This window comes from Tachypleus tridentatus, chromosome 7 (genome assembly GCF_004210375.1).
Source record: "Tachypleus tridentatus isolate NWPU-2018 chromosome 7, ASM421037v1, whole genome shotgun sequence".
In the NCBI taxonomy this organism is placed as follows: domain Eukaryota; kingdom Metazoa; phylum Arthropoda; class Merostomata; order Xiphosura; family Limulidae; genus Tachypleus; species Tachypleus tridentatus.
Window position 1 is genome coordinate 84,986,388 of NC_134831.1, and position 25,841 is coordinate 85,012,228.

The window sequence follows — 25,841 nt, forward strand, 5'->3', positions numbered from 1 at the left end:
AAAGATTATAGGCTAAGAACTTAGCCTGTATTTAGCCTGTATAAACATTCTTAAGTAAACACTCTTATAAATAAATTAATACTTCATACACTAAGCCTTCAATAAAACACAGTTACATATATATGTATAAACATTAAACAGTCAACTTTTGAGATTTGGAACAGTATCATAATCTTTTTAATTCATTGTTGATATAAGACAGTCCTTGAAACAAATGCTTCGGATCATAACAAACAGTGTCTTCATAACCATCAACACATCATCTGTAATTATACAGATTCAGTAAGAAAATCCTCAATTTCAAAGAGGAAAAAAAAAGTAGTCCTAACAGCGCCGTTATTAACTTCATCGACTTAGTATATTGACTTGTTCAGCGTTACCTTAAGTTATTGTTAAGTTTAACTTACAACTCAAATTATTTATGTGTGATATATATATATATATATATTGGTCGCGAATCAAAGTAATCCTCAATATACAGTATATAAACTAACTGAGACCTCATGCGGAGAAGAATTCTTTTAAAGTATTGGATACTCTTTATTTTTCAGCTCTATTGTATTTGAATTTCTTTGACACACAAAGTCGTAACAAGGTAAGAAGAGGTCTGCCTCTGCTGCACGTTTCCCATGAATTTCAAAAAAGAAATTTGACAAAATTAATGACTTGTCACAAACAGCCAATAGAAACCAAACACAAGCCATCCCACTCTTTGATGTTCCGACGATTATAAAGCAACGTATGAGACGCGCCCCAAATGGGAGATTTCAGCTTGTAATATATACATCTGATTGGGATGAAAGAGGGAGAAATATGTGATTATAATCAGTTTTTTTTTTTTTTGAAGGGGGATTCTTTTTCTGTTTACCACCGGAAAATTCTAAATATTTTTGTTTTGTTAGTTTTATGAGATATGTGAGAAATATTCATTATAGTTAAGCTATTGTTACCACTATCCATGTGTTGCTCTACGTTTAGAGCATGTTGCAAACGAGTTATTTTTTATCCGAGTTTCACATTTTTTTCTAAAGTGTTCTAACATGTATGATGTGGTACATTTTTTGTAGTAGTACATGTGGCTTATTAGACAACCAGAACAATTATAGAACTAGTTAATATTTGTTCGGAGCATCTGACTCACAGTTTTGTGAAGAATATCTTATAACACTAACAAACATGGAATTTTCAAAATTTTCTCCAGTAACTCAGTAATAAGTCTGAAGATTTATAACGCTAAAGCCCGTGTTTTGAAACCCGTGGCGGGCACAACACAGATAGCCCATTGCGATTGACATCAAACAGACTTTCAAAACTGCTGTTGCTCTAAAGCTATTCTAAATTACTTTTTATAAGTTTACCCCCCCCCCAAATAAATTTACCTTAACTGTATTAAACAGTTTAAAAAAAAGAAACAAACTTAATAAGGAGTAATATTAATACATTTTTTTGAAATTGTCCTGGATTTTCTACACTAAACTTGTATAGCTAGTCGGAAGGGCCTTTTGAAATACATGGCCTGTTTGAGAATACGTAGATGGCCTGTTTGAGAATACGAAGACTTTGTATAAAACGGCAGCTACAGTACTGTTGGAAGCTGAAGCCACTAGATCCTAATTAAAAAAACGTCAGAAAATTTCCGATTGTGGGGACTGAAAACATTGAACGTTTTTCAGTTTAAGACATATCCGACGTCTCCTGGCTCACTATATCTGTTTTTTTTGTTGTTTTTTTAGGCTAATAAATCCAGACAGTCACGCAGGTTCCAACGGATTAACAGAAGATACATTAATGCTTTTATTGAATACCTTGGAACTATTTTGTCACTATCCGTCACTTAATTACATTTCAAGGTATAATTTCGATGGAACCAGAAGAGCCCAGCAGATTAACAGCTTAACTTAAATTCTATTTGATCTCAATTAACAATGGACGTGTGCAATTCTGTTTGATCACAACGTACTGCAATTAACAACGGACGTGCGCAATTCTGTTTGATCACAACGTACTACAATTAACAACGGATGTGTGCAATTCTGTTTTATTATAATGCACTACAATCAACAACAGACGTTTGCAATTCCGTTTGACCACAATTAACTACAATTAACAACTGACGTGTGCAATTCTGTTTGATCACAACGTACTACAATTAACAACAGACGTGCGCAATTCTGTTTGACCACAACGTACTACAATCAACAACGGACGTGTGCAATTCTGTTTGACCACAACGTACTACAATTAACAACGGACGTGCGCAATTCTGTTTGATCACAACGTACTACAATTAACAACGAACGTGTGCAATTCTGTTTGATGACCTTTCATTTGAATATCAAACATCAAAATTCTAGAAACTTTTATTTTATATAAACAACATAATTAATTCCAATTAAGTGATAGACAAATAATATTGATATTAAATATGCTTACTAATAGGCCTAACGTTCATTATAACAATCAGTTAATCGTAATTTTTATCATGAATATCAGTTTCCAATGCTTCGCTAGTTTTTGGTGTACAACAAAATTTAAAACAAATTCGTGTAGTTCATACTAGTCTGTCAGTAATTACGTGGATGGAAGAATTAAAGTACTAAATAATTCTTTTATATATATAACCGAAAATATTATGAAAGTTTTTAAAAAGGTCTGACGTTAGGTCGAATAACAACATTATAAGGTTATTTATTGATATTATTAAGTACGATAGAGCTCAGCCGTAATTAAACTAAAACAAAAACTTACACAAGTTACAATGTTAATTTATCGCATTTACGAGTATAGGGAATACTTAATAAAGGCTTAACTAATGTTAGGCCTAAGAAAAGCTGACTTGTAGATTTTGATGTCTTTTGTACTATTCTAGAAAATTCGTATTTAAAAGTACTATTGCAAGAAAGATACAAAGTTGACGCAAATGTTTTGTAAGTCTCTGCTAGTATATGTATAATACCTTATATACCTAACAGTGTTTTATATATATATAAACCGACAATAGAGGACGACACTATCTACGCATGGATGTATGGCATTAACAGTTGTTTATTGAATCAATCTACCATTGAAAGAGGACAATAATACATTAGTTAACTAGGTGTATATCCGGTTACTGGGGTGTCTAAATAACTGTAATTTGATGTTGTTATCAATGTATCGTCTCGCCTCGACCACTGATCAGTGTTGTTAGACTTGTGCAAAATCTATTAGACAGGCATGTCTTGTTTTCATAATTTTTGGTAACTGTATATAACGGTTATTTCTTTCTCGTAGGTTAATCACAGGATAGTATACACTTCACATCATTAAATACACGTTATGTGTGTCATTTCCTGCTATTACGTACCAGGCACTTAGGCCTACTTTCTAGGCTTACCTCACTGTTATTTTCTCATCTGGTTTTACCACAGAAATAAGATTAAAAACAACTTTGAGGGGAAAATATTCTAGTTACTTTTTGTTTGGAAATAAGAGTTAAAAACTTGGGGGGATGTTCTAGTTACTGTTTGTTTAGAAATACTGTTACTCCTGTTTACCCCGTCACACCAAATATGCTTGCCCTTTCAGCCGTGGGGGCGTTATAATGTGATGGTAAATTCCACTATTCGTTGGTAAAAGAGTTGGCGGTGGGTGGTGAGGACTAGCTGCTTTCCCTCTAGTCTTATACTGCTAAATTAGGGACGGATATCGCAGATAGCCCTCGAGTAGCTTTGCGCGAAATTCAAAAAAACAAACAACAACAAAAAAACTTCTGTTTATGATGTTTATATGAAAACAGACTGTACAAATCTGAACAAGGGAACTAGTATATTTCTATGTGCATAAACTAATTTAATATTTAAAATAGAGCATCACCATTTAATTCGTAGATTTTCTAACGTGACATCTTACAGTGATTTATATATACAAGTTGCATCACACGTGGTATTCGTTCACAAATTTATTTTCTGATAGTGGGCGTAACCGAATAGATGACGTGCGTAACTACCGTGTTTCTCCGAAAATAAGACAGGGCTTATATTAATTTTCACTCCAAAATATGACACTAGGGCTTATTTTCGGGGGGATGTCTTATTTTGATATATTAAAAAAATGAAGTTACAAAGTAAAACTATTAAACTAACCATTTAAAATAAACTATTATTAAACTATTAAACTAACTGATTAATACTTAAACAAACTAATTAACTAACTATTAAACTAATTAATAAATTAATTTTTTTTTTATTTCGTTCCTCTTCCTGCCACTCTCAACTAGGGCTTATTTTAAGGGTAGGGCTTATATTAAAACTATCCCCAAAAAATCACACTAGGTCTTATTTTTATGGGTAGGTCTTATTATCGGAGAAACACGGTACGAGCCTGACGTTCCATACTTTGAGTTAAGTTGCGGCAAAATCGCGATTCGCAATATGTCAATTCACGGTCTAACTATAAAACGTTTTTACAAGTTTTACAATAAATTGTAAAATTTCACTATTCGATTAGACTACACCAAGATGTGGCGTTTTGTGTTATTCACAAGCTACCTTTCCTCGTTGCTATGATCTGAAACTGTTTCGCTAGATACTACAGATAGAATATATATATATTTATATATATGAAACATCTTTTGTTTCTTTTCCTTTACGTATGTTGTGATGTCACTATTTATTGTCTTCATGTTTCCTAAAAGACTGTGTACTAAATAAAAACTCTTAAATATGGTTGTAAAAATAAAGCATTTCTTCTTTAATAAACTTTTAAATCAGAAGATTGTGCCTCGACAACTCATTTCTTTCTCTTATTGTTTTAGGTCACTAAGAAAAATCACAAACAAATCTGACAACTCACTTTTCGATGGTTACTATTTTACTTTCTAAAGTTAAGGAAAACACTTGAGATTGTAAATACGTTTTTATGGATAAAAGTTATCATGCTTGTTTATTATTTACAAATACATGTAATTCTGACTTTAGAAAGATCAGATGTTCACCAAATTCTTGTGCATATAGTCATACCTTTCAACATACTTGACCTTTAAAGAGATAACAGATAAAATATAAAGTTTTACCGAAACAACAATTTTGGTATTCATTTAGGAGGTTACGCAAATGAAATTTGAAAAGATGAAAAAAGTAGTTTTGACCACAATACGAAACTTACCTTGCATTCAGACTAGTTAGTCTGAGCCAGACTCTGATTCCATAAATTCACAGGCAAGTCTTTCGTAAAATACTTAATTAAAAAGTCTGATATTTTGTGTACAAAAGTCTTGTAATGTTTATTAAGGGCTTGCCAATTTTTGAAAAGATAAAGCTACAATATTAAAAGTTGTATTATATTGTTCCATGGTTCCATGGTAGGTCAAAATGCCCGACTTCTGTATAGAGAGGGATGCAGACGATGTTTATGTATACTTTATACTTGTACGTTGTTTTTGTTTTGTTAGCGCTCTTCTGTTGTATTTATTTTGTCTTTTCATGGTGGACATTTTCAGAATAACATTAAATGTTTCTCGTATTTTCTTTTCTCGCTTACGCCATCATATATCGAAGGTTACTTTTCATTTTACATTATGTTGCTTTTTCTTGCACGTTTTACGCGCTATTAGAAAATGGAACAAGCAATGCATCACGAAATAATGGTAAGTGATAGACTTCGTATGGGTATGTTTTGCAACATTTTAAATATATGAACAGGTAACATACAACAGAACTATAGTCTTCCGTACTTCAATTGTAAATAACCTCGCTACTAGTGCTTGAATGATGTAAGGCCTAGAAATACATGGAATTTAGTGACAGAAATGAATATATGTTATAATACTAGTTTGCTGGTTTTCCGGCTTTTGTGGATGGTAATAAATTTAAATAAAATAAAAATAAGTAAATAGTGTAATAATGAATTGTAAATTATTTAAGTGTGTATGATAATAATTAAATTCACTTGCTTTATCCGGTTCACATCATAAGCGTTGCTATTCGTGACAATTAATGATAAATACAGCAACTACACTATTATTGTGCCTGTCGTATCGCAGCTTGTCTAATGAGTCCTGGTATTTGGTGAAAAGCCTCGTCGGCACTGGATATGGCAGATGTTGGATGGTTGACATATCGTAACGTATACCTTTTTGCTTTCACTCATAAGTTTTAGAACATGCACGTGGAGAAATAAAAGTATCATCTAGAACCATAAGAGGTTTTAAGGGATCGCCCCTGAATAGTACAAAATAACATTTATTTGGAATGGGTCCATGCTTTTACAGTTCTTCACGAATGTGTGTTTTTTTTTGTTGAAACATGGCTTAACTCTAACCAGGGGCCAGGCATGGCCAAGCATGTTAAGGCGTGCGACTCGTAATCTGAGGGTCGCGGGTTCGCATCCCGGTCGCGCCAAACATGCTCACCCTTTCAGCCGTGGGGGCATTATTACGTTACGGTCAATCCCACTATTCGTTGGTAAAAGAGTAGCCCAAGAGTTGGCGGTGGGTGGTGATGACTAGCTGCCTTCCCTCTTGTCTTACACTGCTAAATTAGGGACGGCTAGCACAGATAGCCCTCGAGTAGCTTTGTGCGAAATTCCACAACAAACAAACAAAACAAACTTTAACCAGCTCATGTGGTGGTACATACAGCATTTCAAACCAGTATGATACAAGTCAGTATTTAGGTAATCCGTTCCCAAATGTTTAAAGTCTCGTGTTGCATTTCTCACGAGAATATTGACCGAATCAGAAAGTCAAAATTTAAAATTATATTGTTGCGTGGGAGTAAAACCTTTAATTTAAAATCCTGCACACTTTTGTGACATTCTAAACGACGTTATGGGGGCTAAAAGTTAGTCAATGATTTGTAAATACAAAGAAGGTATTTTGTTGTCTCCAGGAATCATAATAACAGTAAAGATTCCTTTTTAATGTATTTTCTAATGAAGATCAACTATTCACATCCAAATTTACCCTGAAAGTCGATGCGAAACTGTTATGTATCTCAAACGTATGGTAAACGTAACCATAGAACATGAAGGCCTGACACGGCCTGGCGTTCAGGGCGCTCGACTCACAACTTACGAGTCGCAGGTTCGAATACCGTCGCCGAACATGCTGTGATGGCGTTGTAATGTGACAGTCATTATTTGTATTCGATTGTAAGGAGTAGCAGAAGAGTTGGCGGTGTTGATTAGCTAGCTTCTTTCTAGTCTGTTACTTAAAAATTAGGGACAGCTAACAATAAACAAAAACGTAATACAAAAACACAGCATTGATATGCGTAAGCTGTTAAATATCTAAGCGACAAACGTTCACATATAACGGTTGTTTTTTGAATAAAGCAAAGAACATGAAATATTCTGTAAATGAGTAACATTTTAATGAATTCCAGACAAACCCAATCTTTAAGCAACTTGGTAGTGAAATCCGAGAGGTCTGTTGTTTGTTGTAGACGTTATGGATTAGTTTGTTTAAGGCAACTAGTTGTTGCACATGCATGATGTGGGATGCGCATATTCCATCCCTTGTTGATTTCATTGGTCGCGAGCTTTCGCAGGCCCGGCATGGCCAGGTGGTTAAGGTACTCAACTCGTAAACTGAGGGTCGAGGGTTCGAATCTCCATCGTACCAAATATGCTCGCCCTTTCAGCCTTGGGGGCGTTATAATTTTACGGTCAATCCTACTATTCGTTGGTAAAAGAGTAGCCCAGTAGTGGTGATCACTAGTTGCCTTCCCTCTAGCCTTACATTGCTAAATTAGGGATGGCTAGCGCAGATAGCCCTCGAGTAGCTTTGCGTTAAATTCAAAACAAAATAAACAGTCTTTAGTAAAGAGATTTGTTTTGTTTTTAAGTTAATCGAATCCTGAAAATATTATAGCATGCGCGAGAAATGACGTAAAAAATGATTTCAAAACGGGGTTTTGAAACATTGTCTATCAAGTTTGATAATATCGTACTAAGTGTAAGGGTAGAAATATTAGGATTTCTCTACGTGATAGCCCAATGTGAATTAGAAAACAAACAATCTCTGAGTGATAAAACCAACCAACATTTTTCAGACTATTCTTATTCTCACTAGAGTTTTATTTGGATGAAATATTTATCCAGAGAAGTTTCAACGGTATATGAAATTCTGTTATTTTACGTATAGTCCCCCTCAGTAACGTTGGGAACCGATTCACAAAATTATTCATATTAAACAAAATTAAAAGCTTCTTCAAGTGCTCATAATAACTTCCTCCATTATATTTGTTCGATTCTGATGTTTTGCTTAATTCTTCACCCAGTCAATGTATTTATGGATGCTCTGTTTGTTTGTTTTTGAATTTTACGCAAAGCTACACGAGGACTATCTGCGCTGGCCGTCCCTAATTTAGCAGTGTAATACTAGAGGGAAGGCAGCTAGTCATCACCACCCAGCTCCAACTCTTGGACTACTGTATTACCAACAAATAATGGGTTTGACGGTCACATTATAACGCTCCCACGGTTGAAAGGGCGAGCATGTTTGGTGTGACCGGGATTCGAACGCTGACTTTCGGATTACGAGTCGAGTGCCTTAACCACTTGGCCATGCCGGGCCTTATGGATGCTAATCTTTAGAATAGAAACGCTCTGACATGGAAATCTCATTTCTAAATCACAAACCGAATTTTTTCTTAAGTAATAGTTTTTTTTTGCGCTATGAGTTACTGGTAAAAGAAAACTGACTTTTCCCGAAACTATTCTCCAGAACGTCGTGGACTAGGTATTTTAGAATTATGTGCTTAACAAATAAAATCAAATTTATATAATTATTTTTTTAAAAAAAACAGAAGCAGTAAATATTGTTTTAAACTATGCGACCACCCCCTAAAACACACGCATCAAAACGTGAAACGTAAGTCACGTCTTATTGGATTATGAAATCATTGTTCAATAGGACATTGTTAAAAGTTCGTTAGACGTGTAAGAAGAAGGCCTGGTTTTTTGGTTTCTGAGTGAAAATACGTTTAGGAGGTTAAAAGTGAATCGAACCCATGTTTTGAAGATTTAAATCCGAAGACTTACTCTCCTACCACTACTATTCGTGGTAAAGTCACCCTTCTCTAGTAATTTATACATAAGGTTTATATTTGTTTTTTAAGCATTATTGCTGATCGCATACAATTTCTGATTGGGAAGTATCGAAATTTGTCTGTCTTATTTAGCACTAGCTTACAATTGTCTCTGAAAATGAAAACTCGTTGTTTACTGAGAAACAATCGGCAATTTGAGTCTACGTAGGCCTAACGTTCGCCAATAGATTGAATATTTTGTATTTTGTGCTAATACAAAAATATGTTCTGTGTTGACATTTATCTCTGTTGTTCAAACAGTGGGTAGCAAGTATACGAGTCATTGTTAGAAGTCTGTTCTTTTTAATATGATTGATTGATTTTAGAATTTTCTTTTTATGACTGTGATGGTTTAATGGTAGATAAAACAAATTAATGACCGTGTAGAATGTCTTTTAATGGAATATATAAATCCAATAACTGATGGACGTCTTTTTAGGCTTATACGGGTTCTGTTAACTTATTTTATTTTATTACCTAAAGTGTAAAATGACTTATTTTTGGTATTTCCTTGTTTAATGTAAAGCAGATACTAATTTTATTAACTGTTTTAATACGTGTATATTCAAGTAATATTTGTCATGAAAACTTTATAAATCTTAGTGAAGAGACAACTCCCTTTCCAGTGGCACAGCGGTATGTCTGCAGACTTACATTGCTAGAAACCGGGTTTCGATACCCTTGAGGGGCAGAGCATAGATAGCCCATTGTGTAGCTTCGTGCTTAATTAAAAACAAACAAATACTGAAGAGACAAAATTATTTGTCCCGTACAGGTAAATATTTCTAGGTTTGTCCTTTGTAGGCGAATTTTCGGATCTGTAGAACACAAAACACAGCACTTTATTAGACAAAATAGCAATAAAAACATAATAGTTAAACACTGCGTAGTTTAATACAGTGTAATATAATGTATATCATATACGTATATATTACATAAAAATACCTATAAATAATAAATCGTCACAGGCTTTACCCGACCGAGGTCTGGGATGACCTGGTGATTAAGGCCCTTCACTCGTAACCTACGGGTCGCGGGTTCAAATCCCCATCATCAATATTCCTCGCCTTTTCAGTCGTGAAGGTGTTGTAATATGAAGATAAATTCCACTGTTCATTGCTAAAAGAGCAGACTAGCCGATGAGTTAGAGGTGGGTGGTTTTGACTAAGTGCTTTTCCTCTAATCTATCACTACTAAATTAGGTACGGCTAGCATAGACAGCCCTCAAGTAGCTTTGCGCGAACTTAAAAACAAACCAAACTCCCTTTTTCATCTGCCAAACTTATACTTAATGACGCAGGTGAACAAATGCGCGTATATATGACAATATGAAATATAATCTACTATGCGAGTAGTTTACTAAAATATCAAGCTGTAATGTTTTAGAATCACTTGTAGTCTTCATTGGCAGGAAAAAAAAAATAGAAAATCTCACCAACCAATTCACTGTATAAAACGAAACGTAAATTAACAAGTCTAGATAGCATCTCCTAATAATTTCTTAGCATTGTGAACCCAACAGTCTGATTACAGCTAAAACAACTGAGAAATGCACATTAAATAAGTGACTATTGAACTCTAGGGATTATAACGCTAAACTCCAGGATTGTATCCCTGCGATGGACACAAACAAGTTTAGGTCATCTTGTAATCTTGTACTTAACGTCAGACTCGAAACTTTTCGTCGACATCTACGAAACTAAACGAAATCCGACGAGAGTAACGAATAATTTACCTGTTAAATATTAACATACATTTAAAACTAACTGTAGAATTATCTGTTATATATATACTTAAACAACGGAGTGGAATAAAATAACGAACAACATTTTTTTTTCTGATTACGTTCTTGATCTTTGACCTCAGAGATACAAAATGGGCTTTCTGAACTCTGCCCACTGCAGGGGATCGAACCCTGAATTTTGGAGTAGTAAGTCTGTCGAAGTACAACTAATCTACAGGGAGGCTTTTAATGTCTTATCAGTGAGATTTATATCGGGCCAGTTGCTGGTTGTTATCGAACAGAATCGTTGTAACGTTTCGTTACATATATCTCGAAAACGTTGTTTACAGCGTAACAGGTTTCTGCTATCGATGATTTATGTTTTTCATAATTTGATTAGTATCGATACTAGATTCTTTTAATTTTGGGGGAACAATGTTTCATGTCTGTATAACTTCTATCCGGTTAACGTTGACGGTAGGTACTTTAACACACATTTCCTAACACACGTATGGTGAATAATTAATACACTGGAGACGAAAGACAAGTAAAAAGTGTGCGTGTGTTCTCGAGCTTATAATTTTCCTTAGCAGAAGCACCTGTCACGTGCCCGCTGCACAATGGATGTATCTTCCATGACGTGGCCATGTATATCACATATTCTGATTATACACTAGACGACTACACTTTTCAATATACTTTCTCACGCTTTTAACGCGTGAACAGTAATAAATGCCCTGCGTAGAGATTTTGTTTTATTCTCTTAATCAGAGCTCGTGTTACTTTACGACCTACTCGGTCAACTAAAGAGTCGTGCCAGTATGTATCGTTGGCTTTCCTTATTTCTATATCGACGAAATATTTCGTGTTACGTTAAACATTTGAATCTTACAAATGTTCAGTTTAATCAAATACGGATGGTATTTGCTTTCAATAACTAAAATTGCTTGCATGTCGTATCTTGACATATCCTTAGCCGTACGTATAGTTAGGGTTACCAAAAATCCGTTAGTTTTTAGACTGTAAACCTTGCTACGACCGGATAAACCTTAATAGATTTTCCGTTTATTTTGCTTTGTTTATTTTATTTGTTCTCAGTATATTTTCTTAAAGCTACGAGCGAAAGACTGTGAAAATTGTTATTCATTAGACTTAGAGGAATTATGGGATACATTGTTGGTATTATTCCTACAGTTTTTGAGACAAGGGCTGACGTCAAGTTCTGGATAATAGGGGTCACTGAGTAAGAAGTATTTGTTCAATAACTTCAACAGGGTTTAAAGAAGTTATTTCAGAGGAAGGAATCTCGCACCCAATATTGGAGATTTTTTAATTTTAACTAAATAAAACGCAAAACCCATCTTTTGTGTTAATAGCATTCCATTTCACTAATTATAACTAACTTCCTCAACAGTTAATATGTCACACATCATGATGTGATAGCAAGGATATCCAGGAAAGCCTTGGACACAGTTTATAACTGACCTTCTCCAACATTTAATATGTCACACATCATGATATGATAGCAAGGATATCCAGGAAAACCTTGGACACAGTTTATAACTGACCTGCTCAAACAGTTAATATTATGATATGATATCAAGAATATCTAGGAAGGCCTTGGACACAGTTTATAACTGACCTTCTCCAACATTTAATATGTCACACATCATGAGATGATAGCAAGGATATCCAGGAAAGCATTGGACACAGTTTATAACTGACCTTCACCAACAGTTAATATTATGATATGATATCAAAGATATCCAGGAAAGCCTTGGACACAGTTTATAACTGACCTTCTCCAACAATTATTATTGTGATATGATATCAAGAATATCTAGGAAGGCCTTGGACACAGTTTATAACTGACCTTCTCCAACAGTTAATATTATGATATGATATCGAGGATATCCAGGAATGTCTTGGACACAGTTTATAACTGACCTTCTCCAACAGTTAATATTGTGATATGATATCAAGAATATCTAGGAAGGCCTTGGACACAGTTTATAACTGACCTTCTCCAACATTTAATATGTCACACATCATGATATGATAGCAAGGATATCCAAGAAAGCCCTGGAGACAGTTTATAATTATCCTTCTCCAACAATTATTATTGTGATATGATATCAAGAATATCTAGGAAGGCCTTGGACACAGTTTATAACTGACGTTCACCAACAGTTAATATTATGATATGATATCAAAGATATCCAGGAAAGCCTTGGACACAGTTTATAACTGACCTTCTCCAACAATTATTATTGTGATATGATATCAAGAATATCTAGGAAGGCCTTGGACACAGTTTATAACTGACCTTCTCCAACAGTTAATATTATGATATGATATCGAGGATATCCAGGAATGTCTTGGACACAGTTTATAACTGACCTTCTCCAACAGTTAATATTGTGATATGATATCAAGAATATCTAGGAAGGCCTTGGACACAGTTTATAACTGACCTTCTCCAACATTTAATATGTCACACATCATGATATGATAGCAAGGATATCCAAGAAAGCCCTGGAGACAGTTTATAATTATCCTTCTCCAACAATTATTATTGTGATATGATATCAAGAATATCTAGGAAGGCCTTGGACACAGTTTATAACTGACCTTCTCCAACAGTTAATATGCCACACATCATGATATGATAGCAAGGATATCCAGGAAGGCCTTGGACACAGTTTATAACTGACCTTCTCCAACAGTTAATATTATGATATGATATCGAGGATATCCAGGAATGTCTTGGACACAGTTTATAACTGACCTTCTCCAACAGTTAATATTGTGATATGATATCAAGAATATCTAGGAAGGCCTTGGACACAGTTTATAACTGACCTTCTCCAACATTTAATATGTCACACATCATGATATGATAGCAAGGATATCCAGGAAAGCCATGGAGACAGTTTATAATTGACCTTCTCCAACAGTTAATATTATGATATGATATCAAGAATATCTAGGAAGGCCTTGGACGCAGTTTATAACTGACCTTCTCCAACATTTAATATGTCACACATCATGATATGATAGCAAGGATATCCAGGAAAGCCTTGGACACAGTTTATAACTGACCTTCTCCAACAGTTAATATTATGATATGATATCGAGGATATCCAGGAATGTCTTGGACACAGTTTATAACTGACCTTCTCCAACAGTTAATATCATGATATGATATCAAGAATATCTAGGAAGGCCTTGGACGCAGTTTATAACTGACCTTCTCCAACAGTTAATATGTCACACATCATGATATGATATCAAGAATACCTAGGAAGGCCTTGGACGCAGTTTATAACTGACCTTCTCCAACAGTTAATATGTCACACATCATGATATGATAGCAAGGATATCCAGGAAAGCCTTGGACACAGTTTATAACTGACCTGCTCAAACAGTTAATATTATGATATGGTATCAAGGATATCCAGGAAAGCCTTGGACACAGTTTATAACTGACCTTCTCCAACAGTTAATGTCACACATCATGATATGATAGCAAGGATATCCAGGAAGGCCTTGGACACAGTTTATAACTGATCTTCTCCAACAGTTAATATTATGATATGATATCAAGAATATCTAGGAAGGCCTTGGACACAGTTTATAACTGACCTTCTCCAACAATTAATATCATGATATGATGTCAAGGATATCCAGGAAGTCCTTGGACACAGCTTATAACTGACCATCATCAACAGTTAATATCTCGCATATCATGATATAGAAGACTGATATCCAGTAAAGTCCCTGTTTGTCAGTACTTAGTGGTTAATTGTAATAAAAAATAATAATACAAAAGCTGCAGTTGGGTAATTTTTTGTTTGTTTGCTGTTATGCACATAAACATTTATTGGGTTATCTTCTTTATTGTTTCATTTAATAAACAAAATGCTTAAATCGTATAAACGTGCCCTCCGCTACTACAGCGGTATGTCTCCGGATTTACAACGCTAAAATCAGGGGTTCGATTCCCTTCGGTGGGCTCAGCAGATAGCCCGATGTGGCTTTGCTATAAGAAAAACACACAAGAAACACACGCATGAACGTTCGGTGCTTTGAAAATTAGGTAACAGTGTATAAAGAGTAATTACTATACTCGTGTAGTATCTGAAGACAGAAACAAGGAATAGCGATCAGTTCGAGCTTTTCCAGTCAGACGGAAGACCGGAAAAATATCCGGTTGTAATAGTTCCTGCTCCTTGAAGACGTGGCGTTTGCAGCCGCGTGATAAAATCCCAAACATTTACCGGTTTTTCACAAGAATCAATAAATATTTTTGCCCGTTCTCAAATCACCTGTAGTCAACTTTTGTGGGAAAGTCCCGTGTTCCAAGTGAAATTATATAGTACAGCTTGCAAATTATCCACTCCATTGTCGTGTTTGAGGTTTGTTTTGTTAAAAAAAGAAGTTTGAGAACTTAAAACAGGACTAGAAACTAGACTGACTGGAATGCATTTTCTGTATATATATATATATACACACAATATAGCCTGGATAATTTCCATGTTTCCACAAAACAAACATTATCTAAACAGTTTAGTCACGCCAACTGGCCGAAAAACCAGGGATTCATGAGTCTTTACCCGATATTTATTTCGTGAAGTATAGGTATATATATATATATATATATATATATGTATCATCCATAGACCACAGAACTATGGGGTGTATAAATAAGGCTGTAATTCTAATATTTTAAACCGTATTTCTTTTATGTGTAAAAGTGGCCTATAGCTGCAACCTACAACCAACTATACGAGTATTTTACGTTTAGATTTATTAACTTGTATTATTGGTTAAGCTGATAAGCAAAGTTTAACCAATCTATCTGGCAAAAATAATCGCCGGTTATTTGAAATTTTGGTTTTAAGTGAGAGCTTTCATGGAATAAAAATTAAAGTCTCTGTGGGTTAGTTTGAGTTTTTAACATTAAATTATCTATAGGTTAGTTTGAGTTTTTAACATTAAATTATCTATAGGTTAGTTTGAGTTTTTAACATTAAATTATCTATAGGTTAGTTTGAGTCTTTAACATTAAATTATCTGTAGGTTAGTTTGAGGTTTTAACATTAAATTATCTATAGGTTAGTTTGAGTTTTTAACATTAAATTATCTATAGGTTAGTTTGAGTTTTTAACATTAAATTATCTGTAGGTTAGTTTGAGTTTTTAACATTAAATTAGCTGTAGGTTAGTTTGAGGTTTTAACATTAAATTATCTGTAGGTTAGTTTGAGGTTTTAACATTAAATTATCTGTAGGTTAGTTTGAGGTTTTAACATTAAATTATCTGTAGGTTAGTTTGAGGTTTTAACATTAAATTATCTATAGGTTAGTTTGAGTTTTTAACATTAAATTATCTCTAGGTTAGTTTGAATTTTTAACATTAAATTATCTATAGGTTAGTTTGAGGTTTTAACATTAAATTATCTATAGGTTAGTTTGAGGTTTTAACATTAAATTATCTATAGGTTAGTTTGAGGTTTTAACATTAAATTATCTATAGGTTAGTTTGAGTCTTTAACACTAAATTATCTATAGGTTAGTTTGAGTCTTTAACACTAAATTATCTATAGGTTAGTTTGAGTCTTTAACACTAAATGGTGTTATTTGTTTCTGTTTTAAAAGAATAGTTATTCTTTTTACTAAGAAGTTGTGATAAAAGCTCGATATAGCCAGGTGGTTAGAGTGCTTGACTCATAATCTCTGAAGGTCGCGGTATCGAATCCACATCATTCCAAATACGATCGCTTTTTCAGCCGTGGAGGCGTTATTATATTACGATAAATTCCACTATTCGTTGATAAGAGTAGCTCAAGAGTTGGCGGTGGGTGGTGATGACTAGCTGCCTTCCCTCTAGTCTTACACTGCTAAAGTAGGGACGGCTAGCGCAGATAATCCTCGAGTAGCTACGCGCAAAATTAAAAAAACAAACGGTTTCAGTAAACCTGTTACAAATAGACTCTGACCTGTTCCGTTTCAAGCAACAAAATATGCTGTACTTTTACTTACTTTGGCCCTGGTGGCAGAGTCGTCGTTAGCCCGTGGTGACATTTGACAATGCCCCAGATCCCTAGGGATTCAGTGTCTTGGAAAATAAGTAAAAATAAATTATGATCGACATCATACTTAAACTCTGAAAAAATCCCTGCGCCTGTGAGCCCAAATTCCGAACCGTTTAAGCCCCTAGCGACATATATGCCAGTATATTAAGAAACTATTAAACACTTCTAACCATGATAATAAACGACACATGTTCTGCGTGGTCTAATAGTTATTATACACGGCCTGTGAATCCGAGGGTTTATGGTTCGCGTTTCATTGCCGTGAAAACGAGCTCTGTGCTCTGAGACCGTGGGTGTGCTATAAGAGTTCCATTAAAATTCCACTAGTTGGTCAGACAAAGATAGCTTAAGAGTTGACGATGGGTGTTTTTGAGTAGCCTTGTTACTTGTAGTCCGTAAGTTCAAAATGAGGGACTCCTTTGTGGAGCGCATTACGCGAAAATTAAAGAAGAAAAAAAAGAAGAAAAGAAACGGGCAGAGGAAATTGACACACCTTATGAATCACTTTAGTTATTACTACAACTTCCCAGAACTGCATATTTCACCACCGTCACGTATACAGGTAACAGGTACAAATCAGTTCTGAACGCAATAAGTGAAATATGAAACGGTCATTTCTCACTGTCAACTAAAAAATAGAAGTGGCACGCATGAGGCGGAAAGACTTGTATTAGTTAAGAAGTAATCACTGTCACTTAACCGAAACTTTGCACAAAGTTTGTGAAGTCTCCTTAAAAACAACAACAAAATTTCATTGTTACCAAGTGCCACACATAACTTGCATGCAGGTAACGTAACACTTCAGATATCTTATTACCCCTTACAGATGTAACATGAAGAGTTTGTGTTCAAGCACCCATAACATAACACTTCCCAATGACCCAATGTAAGTGATAAGCACAATAAATACTCTTGTTTATGTAAGAAGCTAATTAATATGAGCTTTCTCATCAGCATATATATATATGCATGTAAGGCTCCACTTAAGTGGCAAAAGTAATAACTTTAACATGCATGTAAGGCTCCGCTTAAGTGGCAAAAGTAATAACTTTAACATGCATGTAAGGCTCCACTTAAGTGGCAAAGTAATAACTTTAACATGCATGTAAGGAGCTCATAAGTGTAAAAGTAATAACTTTAACATGCATGTAAGGCTCCGCAAATGGCAAAAGTAATAACTTTAACATGCATGTAAGGCTTCACTTAAGTGGCAAAAGTAACAACTTTAACATGCATGTAAGGCTTCACTTAAGAGACAAAAGTAATAACTTTAATATGCATGTAAGGCTCCACTTAAGTGGCAAGAGTAACAACTTTAACATGCATGTAAGACTTCACTTAAGAGACAAAATTAATAACTTTAACATGCATGTAAGGCTTCACTTAAGTGGCAAGAGTAACAACTTTAACATGCATGTAAGGCTTCATAAGGACAAAAGTAATAACTTTAATATGCATGTAAGGTCCATAAAGTGGCAAGAGTAACAACTTTAACATGCATGTAAGACTTCACTTAAGAGACAAAATTAATAACTTTAACATGCATGTAAGGCTTCACTTAAGTGGCAAAAGTAACAACTTTAACATGCATGTAAGGCTCCATAAGTGGCAAAAGTAACAACTTTAACATGCGTAAGGCTCCAATTAAGTGGCAAAAGTAACAACTTAACATGCGTGTAAGGCTCCACTTAAGTGGCAAAAGTAATAACTTTAACATGCATGTAAGGCTTCACTTAAGAGACAAAAGTAATAACTTTAATATGCATGTAAGGCTCCATAAAGTGGCAAAAAAGTAACAACTTAACATGCGTGTAAGGCTCCATAAGTGGCAAAAGTAATAACTTTAACATGCATGTAAGGCTTCATAAGGACAAAGTAATAACTTTAATATGCATGTAAGGTCCATAAGTGGCAAGAGTAACAACTTTAACATGCATGTGGACTTCATTAAGGACAAAATTAATAACTTTAACATGCATGTAAGGCTTCACTTAAGTGGCAAAAGTAATAACTTTAACATGCATGTAAGGCTTCACTTAAGTGTCAAGAGTAACAACTTTAACATGCATGTAAGGCTTCACTTAAGAGACAAAAGTAATAACTTTAATATGCATGTAAGGCTCCACTTAAGTGGCAAGAGTAACAACTTTAACATGCATGTAAGACTTCACTTAAGAGACAAAATTAATAACTTTAACATGCATGTAAGGCTTCACTTAAGTGGCAAAAGTAACAACTTTAACATGCATGTAAGGCTCCACTTAAGTGGCAAAAGTAACAACTTTAACATGCGTGTAAGGCTCCACTTAAGTGGCAAAAGTAACAACTTAACATGCGTGTAAGGCTCCACTTAAGTGGCAAAAGTAATAACTTTAACATGCATGTAAGGCTCCACTTAAGTGGCAAAAGTAACAACTTTAACATGCGTGTAAGGCTCCACTTAAGTGGCAAAAGTAATAACTTTAACATGCATGTAAGGCTCCACTTAAGTGGCAAAAGTAACAACTTTAACATATATGTAAGGATCTGTCTAAATATAAGATATAATAATTCACACGTGTATAAGGCTCTACGTAGCTGATAGACGTAACTTTCGTTGTTTAAATACATTCTTAAGCAATATGTACAACTCGTGTTAAAATTTTAATTTACGATAGAGACGTAACTTTGATATACAGTGTATATTAAAAGCTTCTCTGATGCGAAAGATGCAACTCGTGTTAAAATTTCCACTTATGCTATAGACTTAACTTATGCCACATGTAGCTCTGGTTCGTATTAAAATACAGTTTTATTCGATATATGCTTCTCAAGTGCTAAAGTCTGTATTGATTACAGATACAATCTCTCACGTATGTACGATTTTGCTTAGCGTTACATTTTACCGTTATACCCTGTGTATATAATTATCACCCACAAGTTCCGATCAAATGTAATCTAATCGCATAGATTAGAACTAAAAATAACTTACGAATTATTGTTAAATACAACCTTGAAATGCATTTAAACACTAGACAGTTTCTTTATTTGCTATATGATTACTATATAGACTTGTACAAGCTATATAATCCTGTAGGTAATTCAACCTTGTGTACGTGATAACATGATCCAAGACTGTATGATTTGTCGTGAGTCATGTTTTCATAACCTTTCAGATAACAAGAACGTTGTAATCAGACGTTAGGAGTTACTTAATAAGCAACTGATACAACATTGTGGTCAGTATGAAAGTAAGTGTGTTTGGAATCTCGTGCAAAGCTTCACGAGGGATATATCCGCTAGCAGTTCCTACCTTAACAGTTTAAGATAGAAGGAAAGCAGCTAGTCATCTCATCATGTATCCTAAGACGGCTGGTATTGGTATTAAAACATTTAATAAAATAGAAAACAACGTTTCGACTTTCTTAGGTCATCTTCAGATTAACGAATGTCATCGCGAGTAGCTAGTCATCACAACCCACCGCCAAATCTTGAGCTACTCTGTTACGAACAAAGAGTGGGATTGATCGTATCATTATAATGCCCCCACGACTGAAAGGGCGAGCTGTTTGGTGTGTCGGGACTCAAACTCGTGACCCTCAGATTACGAGTCGAGCGCCATAAACACCTGGCCATACCGGGTCATACGAGTGTAAGTAAACTTCTATTTTTGTAGCAATTAATACAACATAGTTCGACTCTATTCCATCTATAGTTTTTAAGCCTAGTAATATATATATATTACTTGTTTTCGCCAGCTTTTATCCTCTGTGAATAATTACTGTGCCTCTTGTTCATATAAAGATTCCATATAACTGAGGGTGTGGTCATAGCTGTCATCTTCTTAATGTAAGCTTGGATATTTCTATTTGACAGTGATGTTTTCTTTATTGTTTAGTTAATGTGGTGACACACAACTCACCTTTTGAATGGCGGAAATTAATTAAATAGATTCCAAAGTCACGTTTTAACGATTTATTTAAAGTTGTTTTTTTTTCTCTCTCTCCCAACTATTGAAAACTTGTGCAGAAAATCAAGGCTTTGTTGAGCTACCACAGAAAAATAAATTAATATGATACACTCGACCATTATTCCAGTCAAATGAATTCACAACACGAAGCGATGTCTTCTTTTGTGTAACGGCCTCATTTGCCACTTTCGTCAGGACACTTGTGTAGAAAAGCCAAGATTTGTGTTACACTGTTGTTTTTCATATTACTTAGTCGCATGTATTTCTGAATATAAAAGCGGACAAAGAAAAGACAAGATTATTTTAGCCATCTCGACATTTCGAAGGTAAGCTTTTTTTTTTTTTAAATGTTGACGATTATGTTGTATTGCTCAGACGTAGGGTTAACGCCACGTTCTAGAACCGTCTAGAAAAGCAAAACAATTTGAAAGTTATGAAACGAAAGCTAGGCTGAAGTAGGTTATAATTTATTTGCGAAGCTGTTACAGTTAATTAGCGATTATTGAGTTAGCGTCGTTAAATTGTCAGAGTCTTACTATGTCTTCTGTTTAATTTTTTGAACATTAACCATGTATTTCGTAGAATAAATAGCGATACGAGAAGCACCGTACTCTGAGAAGATCAGCATGTAAGTAAAATCTAAATATTAGCACTTACTGTGAACTTAGGCCTATCAACGAATATTGGTTAAGCTAACTTTGTAGAACTGGTCGGTTGAATAGAAATATATTTTAGTCATTATTATGTGATCTGGACTTTGTATTTTTCTGTTTATCGAGTAATCAATAGAAAGTGTTACAACAATATGTTCAACAAATAAACTCCTCTATTTTAAAAATGGCCATGTTTCAAGTCTGAGATATTATTAACATTACCTTTATAAGTCCCCCTGTGGCACAGTAGTATTTCTGCGGACTCGCACCGCTAGGAACCGGGTTTCAATACCCGTGGTGAACAGAGCACAGATAGCTCATTTGTGTTGCTTGGTAATTAATTTCAAATAAACAAACAAGGTCTTCATTAAAATCAAGAAGAAAACCTAACTTGCATGATTAAAAATGGTCCAATTAAAAAAAAACTGAACAGATAACCGATTAAAGGTTAAGTGAGAAAACCTCCTTTCTACCTCCCGGAGGCTCAATTATAAACTTGACGTTTGATCCATGCAGTGGATACAGTGTAGTAATATACTTAAAATATATTATGTTAGTGTATTTTGTTATGTTCCTTTGACGCCAATATTGTTTGGAACGTAACATTTTTAATGCAGAGATCTTTTATTAAACTGGAACTCACTTGAGATTTTGAGGGTAATTAGGAGAAACGTGTCAGATCAGATATAGATGAGGATCACCAAGACATAACTTGTAGCAGATGTTACACCATCTTTCAACATACTTTGTCAATTAAGACCCCTGGTAAGACAGCAGTAAATTTACAGACTTACAGCGTTAAAGTTCGTGGTTCGATTCTCTACAGTGGGCACGGCAAATTCTTTATTATAAAACAAACTCTATACGTTTAAAGCATCTTCCAGTGATGTAGGAAGAGGAGAAACTGGGAGGTGGTCTAACAATTGCTAATATGTTCCAATAAAGATCCATCAAAATTAGGAAAATTACGTTAATGGAGAATACAGACAATTTAATCTGGAAGCTCTTAGCGAAGCAAGGAAAAGTGTGCCAACTGTTCGCGCATCCCTAAGGCGATTCCTGGACCATGGCAGTAATGCGCGAACATTTGGCACACATTTCCTTGCTTCGCTTGGTCAGACAAACCTTGGTGTCCCTCCATTTACTTGTAAATTGCCTCATAGATCTCAGCCTTCTGTGGTTAAATGAGTTTAATAACCATCGTGGTAAAGGTATGGCTACACCTCGCTAACATTAGTTCTATTACCAAAACAGCTGCAGCATACTGGTCCGAGAAATATTAACATAGAGATAAGTTGGCCACCGTAAACAACGGACTTCAAAGGATTGGAGTCCATTAAGGGACATTTTCACATTGACAAAGTAGGTAATGAAGGTTACTAACAATAATTTTGTTTGTTTATGAATTTCGCGCAAAGCTGCACGAGGCCTATCTGCATTAGCCGTTCCTAATTTAGCAGAGTATGACTAGAGGGACGGGAGCTTCATCACCACCCACCGCCAACTCTTGCGCTACTCTTTTACCAACGAATAGTGGTATGGACTGAAACATTATAACGCCCCCGCGGCTGAAAGGATGAGCATGTTTGGTGTGACGGGGATTCGAACTTGGGACCCTCAGATAACGAGTCGAGAGCTTTAACTACCTGGCCATGCTTGGTCCTACTAACAATAACAAAAACGAATAGCAGTAAACAAATGTAGTTTAGACCCTTCAACACGACTGCATACTGACGCATACAAAATCACGAACAACCTATACTTCGGTTTGATCTCCTTAAGAATGGGTTACGATCTGAAAATCAAAAGTTCGAACTGGATTCTAGTTAGATAGCTGAGCCAATCACATTCAGGTAAACCCCATATGGTTACTTAGCTGTTAAACTCATAAAATCAACTTTGTGGTCCTCAAGGCCCGGTAGATTACTTAGATGACAGAAACAACATAGATTGGTAAGAATTATACAGAGATTACGAATCCAAGCGTCATACACGTATCTGCGGAAGACTAGACTTGTTCATAACCAGAATAATACGTAAAGTTACACAAGTTTAGAAACATCGTATAATCTCAAATTAGGGTCATGGCCAGGACTTTTCGGGCCCGAAACAAAGTCTTTGGGAAGAGCCTCCTTATAAACTAGCGAGCGTACATTAACAGGTTATGCGTTATTGGCTTGTTTAATGCTGAACTTCGCTCAAAGCTACGAGAAAGCTTTCAGCGCTAGCCGTCCACACGTTGGAAAAGACAGAGTAGCTAGTCAACACCATCTGCCATCAACGAATAGTAAGCTTAACCGTCAAACTGTAATGCTCCCAATGCTGAAAGGGTAAGCGTGTTCGGTACAGGAACCCGTGACTCTCAGAATGCGAGTCGAGTGTCCAAACCATACGTGCTTTATAAATTTCTAATTATAATTATTCCCATTTCCACAAATCCTCACCCATCAAAAAAGACATAGATAGAGCTTGATTAAAGTACAATAAACCTTTTATTTTCAATTAATTTCCCAATCATTTATATATGGCCACGAAGTTAAGACACTCGACTCGTAATCCGAGGATCGCGGGTTCGAATCCCTGTCATACCAAACATGATCGCTTTTTCAGCCGCGGGAGTGTTATAATGTGAAGGTCAATCCCAATATTCGTTGGTAAAAGAGTAGCTCAAGAGTTGACGGTGGGTGGTGATGACTAGCTGCCTTCCCTCTAGTCTTACACTGCTAAATTAGGGACGGCTAGCACAGATAGCCCTCAAGTAGCTTTGTGCGAAATTCAAAACAAACAAACTATTTATATATACACGTTCATTATGTGTTCTATTAAAAGCCTGTATAAGATATGCAAAAACAATTCGCGGCTTTTTTATGTAGATATACACGTAGCTTTACAGAAAGTAGCTTAAATTTCTGCTGTAACAGCTACGTATACACAGTCTAAAAAACACAAGTCTCCATGTCACCGAAAACATTTTGTGTTTTCTATTACTAACACCAACATTATAGCCTTTATAAAAGGGCTTCTAGAGTGCTTGTTGGTAAATTACATGGCTATGCCTTTGTGTCGTTTTTTACTTGTAAAGTACGGGTCCAGGACAAATGACCCCTTCTCTCTGGTACGGCGGTAAGTCTACGGATTTATAACACTAAAATCAGGGGTTCGATTCCCCTCGCTGGACTCAGGAGATAGCCCGATGTAGCCATAACAAAATACACAGAAACACACGTTTTATAAAGTTATAAAAGATACTGCGTGTTATACTAACACATCACACAGCAAATGTGTTTAGCCTCATGCTAACATTTTATGGATGTTTGTTGTGCATTTACAATTTCTAGGGATTTTGATTGGCCCAGTTTAGAACGTTTTAACTTAAAATTAATTTGTATTGTCACAATGGCCACGAATTTCCTACATTAATAGACATAACACAAGACGATTTCTCAGAAATAAGGATTATATAATTTATAAAAGAAATTAATATTTACTTCTTACACAAGGTTCGATTAATAATGAGAGTTAGTAACACTCCAAATAAAACTTTATACTTGAAGCTATCGCGTTTAACAGATGTAAACTCATCATTATCTTTACTAATATCAAAATGGCTTCCAAATGTCAACTGTTGAAGGTAATGTAATGTCCAACAAAGGTGTTATTCGATCACATACCACGTACACGATCTCTTCGAGGGCTCCTCATTAGCTGTTTCCTGTTACATTCTCACCCATGACTTGTATCTGTCTCACAACGGTGCGACACGTCAAGCACTCGATCGATCTCGTGCCGCGTGACATCACTAAGCAACGAGCAGCCTACAACCAGTCATAATGGCGGCAACTCAGCTGTACTTACGAGGCTCCCGCACGCGATTATTCGTGATTTATATCATTCATTTCCAAGGGAACGAGAACAATTCGCAGGTGAGCTCCTGCTGAGACACTCGTCCTATTTCCAGATACACGTTAGGCTGTACGTGTAGAAACTCTCTACCGTTCAGAGTGCGTCTTTGCAAACTACCGCAGATGTTTCAGGTTAAAAAATGTATGTAAATAAAACAAAAACCAGACTCCTAGATCTTTTCAAGTTCACAAGTTTAAGACAAACAGTACGTAGATTAGAAGTTGAATTGAACGTAGTTGTACGACGTATCACTTGAGATTTTTTCTTTTTCCTTTGATGGATACTTTGTTTTAATTAGAAAAGAATAATACTGAGGAACAGACCACCTCTTAACAGGACTATCATGGACAAAGAAATACGTGGTCTCTTCAGAGATCTGGTTTCTGGACTATCATGGACAAAGAAATGAAGACCTTTTAACAGATTTGGTTCCTTGACTATCATGG

The 25,841-nt window shown here is 35.3% G+C and overlaps 1 protein-coding gene and 1 long non-coding RNA gene across 2 annotated transcripts in view; one reads left to right on the forward strand and one right to left on the reverse strand.

Moving 5' to 3' along the window:
- Positions 1-25,841, reverse strand: part of LOC143256086 (transcription factor LBX2-like) — a 192,332-nt gene that overhangs the window by 115,658 nt on the left and 50,833 nt on the right. The window lies entirely within an intron of this gene.
- LOC143256088 (uncharacterized) overlaps positions 8,923-25,841 on the forward strand; it is a 36,862-nt gene continuing 19,943 nt past the window's right edge. Inside the window, exon 1 of the long non-coding RNA XR_013030995.1 lies at positions 8,923-9,046. This is a non-coding gene — a long non-coding RNA (uncharacterized LOC143256088). The remainder of the gene's footprint in view (positions 9,047-25,841) is intronic.